The 5179-nt window shown below is 40.2% G+C and overlaps 1 long non-coding RNA gene across 1 annotated transcript; it reads left to right on the top strand.

Annotated features, from left to right (window-relative positions):
• Positions 1-333: 333 nt before the first annotated feature.
• LOC149640255 (uncharacterized) lies at positions 334-2717 on the top strand. The gene is made up of 3 exons (XR_016372270.1): positions 334-897; positions 987-1092; positions 2405-2717. It is a non-coding gene; the product is annotated as an uncharacterized LOC149640255 (long non-coding RNA).
• The last annotated feature ends 2462 nt before the right edge of the window (positions 2718-5179 follow it).

Below are 5179 nucleotides of genomic sequence, written 5' to 3'. Positions count from 1 at the left end.
AAGAGAAAGAGTCCCACGCTAATTCGAATTGCCTGCGACGATGAAATGTCAAATCCTAGTGGAACAAAATAAAGTCGGTTCATGTTAAATAGGGTTTTTAGACCGAACTATTTTCAAACCAAGATTAGTGTTGCATTGCGGGAACTGGAGAATAGAGTTAAACTGTGGAAGTGTGAAAAATGTGCTGAACTGGCCGTGCATTAAAATACTTTCGTTTTTCCATCTTTCGGAAATTTCTTCGTTTTTTACAAAGCACTAAACTTAGTCCAGATCATATTATCAGATAGTGGAAAAGAACACCGTTCGGGAGAACTCACGGTTTTGCTTGTCCTATACAGGGTGTTTCTGAAAAGTCCATCACAAATTAAGGGGCGTGTTTATGGGACCAAACTGAGCGGAAAGTACCAAAGAACATGGGGTGTACAACATTTTGTTACGGAGATATGGCCTTCCAAACATTCGCCCCTAAAACAAGGAAATATCCAAAAATGAGGAGTAACACTTAAGACCGACTAACCAGCTTGTTTAAAATTACTAGAAAATTTCAATAGCCTTTAATCGAACAATTGATTTCTACCTTTACTAATCAGAAGCGTATAAATGAGTAGAAGTATGCCTACGGTGGTAATGTAAAATTAATCCCAAGTGACATGATGTTTCAAGATCTTCCCAGCACCAAGTAAAATGGTTCTGATTGAAGGGACTTTTATTAGCACAGCGTAAACAACGTTATTTTCAGGAATTAGTCCAAATGTCCACGGGCGGCATTACAAAAACGAGGCAGTCTTTCGAATGATACTTGGACATGTTGGAAGATCCCTGGCTTGTTCCTGTTATCTCAAACCGTAAAAAGCTACGCAAATCTTCATCATCACGGACAACACTCTTGTACGTTAGGTATGACCTTGAGAAAACCTAAAAGGACATCTCGAATGTATTTGAAAAACCCATCTCCAATTAAGGGGCGTGTTGTTTGTTTCCAACAGAGTAAACTCGCCCAGAGAACAATTACAATGCAGAGCCACGTTTCGGCGTTAATGGCCCACAAAGGTGGTCCCAAACAAAAGAACAAACTTTAATTTGTTTCGTTCAGTAAGTATTTCATGTGTCATAGATAAAACGCCATGATTAATGCACAAAGAAAATGTTATTGACAAGTTTTCGGACCGCGATGCTGAAATGTGGTGGTGCACCATCGTGCATGAACCACATTCTGTTTATTAAACCTAAGGGTACGTCTTCGAGTAGTTCTGGTAAATCGTCCCGTAAGAACTACAAGTAAGCCACACCCTTTAACCTGGGCTCTAGGAAATATGGCCCAATTAAATTGTCACCCACAATACTACACCACACGTTTAAGCTGAATTGTACTTTGTGAATTCTAACGCAAGTTGCGTGTGGTTTTTTCTTAATCAGCAAACCAATTGGCGGCTGCTTGTTTTTGGATCGTCCTCGAAAATAGTGAGAACTTCGCCTATTCTTAAAAAACAGAGCACTAAAACAGAGCACTATGTTTTTTAAGAAAGGAATAAAAGAGGTTTCACGTACATGTGTTTGTTTTATTAAACTCATAATTCAACGAAGTCTGTTACAATGCCTTTCTTCACAAATGCCGAATATGCGGATATGCACCTAATGTATGGACTAGCCGAGGGGAATGCCGCTGCAGCTGTACGCTTGTATCAGGAAAGATTTCCGCAGAGGTGACTACCAAATCGACTGACGTTCGAGGCTGTGGACAGACGTTTGAGGCAAGATGGACGAATCCAACCGGCTGGACCTCAACCTAGAGCGAGAGCCATCCCAGAGGCCGTAGAAGACGAAGTTCTCACCATTTTCGAGGACGAGCCTGAATCAAGTACCGGCCAAGTTGGTCGCCGATTAGGCGTAAACCACACGCTCGTGTGGAAAATCCTCAGAAGCCACCGGTTTCATCCTTTCCATGTTCAAAAAGTTCAAGGTTTGAATCCAGCGGACTACCCACGACGCACGGCGTTTTGTCAGTGGTTTCTGGCTAAAGTAAACGATATCAATTTCCCACGGGATTTTTTGGTTACTGACGAAGCTAACTTTTCACGGGATGGTATTATTAACTTACATAATAAACATCAATGGTCCCAGCTAAACCCCCACGCAACTTGCGTTAGAAGTCACCAAGTACAATTCAGTTTAAACGTGTGGTGTGGTATTGTGGGTGACAATTTAATTGGGCCATATTTCCTAGAGCCCAGGTTAAACGGTGTGGCTTACTTGCAGTTCTTACGGGACGATTTACCGGAACTACTCGAAGACGTACCCTTAGGTTTGGTAAACAGAATGTGGTTCATGCACGATGGTGCACCACCACATTTCAGCATCGCGGTCCGAAATTATCTTAACGCGACCTTCCCTTTGCGGTGGTTAGGTCGAGGTGGACCTGTGGAGTGGCCTGCTCGATCACCCGATCTGAACCCTTGTGATTTCTTTCTTTGGGGCCACCTGAAAGACTTAGTTTATCAGACTGAAGTGCCCGATGTTGAAGAGCTACGTCGACGAATAATTCACGGCTGTCAAACAATTCGCGAAACTCCAGGCATTTTTCAACGTGTAAGGGAATCATTTGTAAGACGTGCTAATGTGTGCCTTAACGCGGGTGGTGAACACTTTGAACAATTTTTGTAACTAGTTGCAATTAAATGTTAAAACTTGTCAATAAATTCATTTTCTTCGTGCATTAATCATGGCGTTTTATCTATGACACATGAAACACTTACTGAACGAAACAAATTAAAGTTTGTTCTTGTTTTTGGGACCACCTTTGTGGGCCATTAACGCCGAAACGTGGCTCTGCATTGTAATTGTTCTCTGGGCGAGTTTACTCTGTTGGAAACAAACAACACGCCCCTTAATTGGAGATGGGTTTTTCAAATACATTCGAGATGTCCTTTTAGGTTTTCTCAAGGTCATACCTAACGTACAAGAGTGTTGTCCGTGATGATGAAGATTTGCGTAGCTTTTTACGGTTTGAGATAACAGGAACAAGCCAGGGATCTTCCAACATGTCCAAGTATCATTCGAAAGACTGCCTCGTTTTTGTAATGCCGCCCGTGGACATTTGGACTAATTCCTGAAAATAACGTTGTTTACGCTGTGCTAATAAAAGTCCCTTCAATCAGAACCATTTTACTTGGTGCTGGGAAGATCTTGAAACATCATGTCACTTGGGATTAATTTTACATTACCACCGTAGGCATACTTCTACTCATTTATACGCTTCTGATTAGTAAAGGTAGAAATCAATTGTTCGATTAAAGGCTATTGAAATTGTCTAGTAATTTTAAACAAGCTGGTTAGTCGGTCTTAAGTGTTACTCCTCATTTTTGGATATTTCCTTGTTTTAGGGGCGAATGTTTGGAAGGCCATATCTCCGTAACAAAATGTTGTACACCCCATGTTCTTTGGTACTTTCCGCTCAGTTTGGTCCCATAAACACGCCCCTTAATTTGTGATGGACTTTTCAGAAACACCCTGTATAATCAGTGAGCACGTATAAGAGGGAGAGTCAAAGAGGGAAAGTAACTAGAACGGCACAGCCCAATATCTGTCTCACGCGCACCTACCTCGACGCACAGCCCAGGCGCCAGACGTCATGTTGGTTCAGGTTTTGAAAGGGGGTGGGTCTCCTTCTCATCCGTGTTCACTGCTATAATTCACCGTCCATTCTTCATAACCCTATCCCTCGAGCATTTCTACATAATCATCATCTGAATAGATGTTTACCTTTTCCCAATATGGCTCCGAAGTATAGAAAAACTTTCTCGAAAGCAAAAGGTACGATTGAGTTTCGAATTCCATTCATTCGGCGTTGAATTATTTCAACCAGGGTTAAAAGAGCAAACGAGAAAACCAACCCGATCCAAATCTGAGAAATGATAACACAGAAAGAGAATATAATTTCAAATCATAGCGGAAAAGAAAATTTCAACCATGGTAATGTTTTAGGAGAACTTTTATGTATGACCAAGTTTATTGACATATTTCCTTAACGGTATACAGACTAAATAACCCTTAGAAAACAGACTAAAAGTCATAATCCATCATAATAGAAAAAGTACGAGATCACCCAGGGCTAATATATTTTTATCAAATGTTGTAAATACATTTTGGAGAGAATATGTCCCTAGCCATGGTTAGTATGTCTTAGACATCCATTTGGGGGATGTTGTCCAGGGGATTTTGGACCATTTGAAAGAGGATTGCCTTTTTATGCTCTTAGAGATCACAACCTTGGATTTTATGTCCAGGGGTATTATGTCCTACATTCATATTAAACACTACTTGTAACACTGTCTAGTCTTGTAAATGCCATGAAATTTTATCCGAAATTCACCCAAGGAACACAACATTACGGAGAATTTACGTCCTCTTTCTCTTCAAAATTCCTTCCGCTAAAATTTAAATCCTCCAAGAGTTTCCAAAAATGTTTCTTACTCCTTGAGAAAAGGTGCTTATGTCGTTGAAGGCTCCAGCTGAATTCTTGATATACGTGGTGTTTTTTTCCGAGATAAATCTATAGCAATAATGCATGAATGGTTCTGTTGGTATTCTTTCAACAAATAGACCATTATTGAACCGTGTCTTGCGATAAGGTGTTGGGTGCAATATCAGCATAGGCATCTGAAACTGTTAAAATATTGTTAAACCCAAAAAACAGGTTTGTGTGGGAAATTTGGTTTCAGAATTAACGTTTCTTCCATACTTTAAAACATTGGTTACCTAACGCTGTTTAACGACATGTGTTATCATATTTAAGTGGTGTGTTTCCCTATAAGAGATAAGAAATAGTGCAATTGCGTGAACCCTTAGTGGAAACCCTGCCATTGGGAGGCTAATCTTTTCTCATAACCCTAGCCGATCGCCGTGTACATCTTAAACCCTAATGATGATAATGGGGTAAAAGCCAGGATTGATTTATGTGAACTGCGAACGCGGTCCAGATATTTCAAACAGGTTTTTATATTTATTTTCTTCTTATTTAAGCGCTAATTAAATAGATACCGATGTGGCTACTATTAAGGCCCAGCCCTTTGGCCTTCTTGTTAATAACTACTAAAGCCTTTTTCTATGCATCTCCCGATGTACTTTTAAAGGTACTACAAAATACCTTTATGTAAAGGTAATCTAATCTACCTCTTAAAGT

This window comes from Phalangium opilio, unplaced genomic scaffold (assembly GCF_054372755.1).
Source record: "Phalangium opilio isolate 3A_F unplaced genomic scaffold, DU_Popi_V2 ptg000093l_1, whole genome shotgun sequence".
Taxonomy (NCBI): Eukaryota; Metazoa; Arthropoda; class Arachnida; order Opiliones; family Phalangiidae; genus Phalangium; species Phalangium opilio.
Note: the sequence above shows the minus strand (reverse complement) of the source record. Positions and strands in the feature narration are given on the sequence as shown.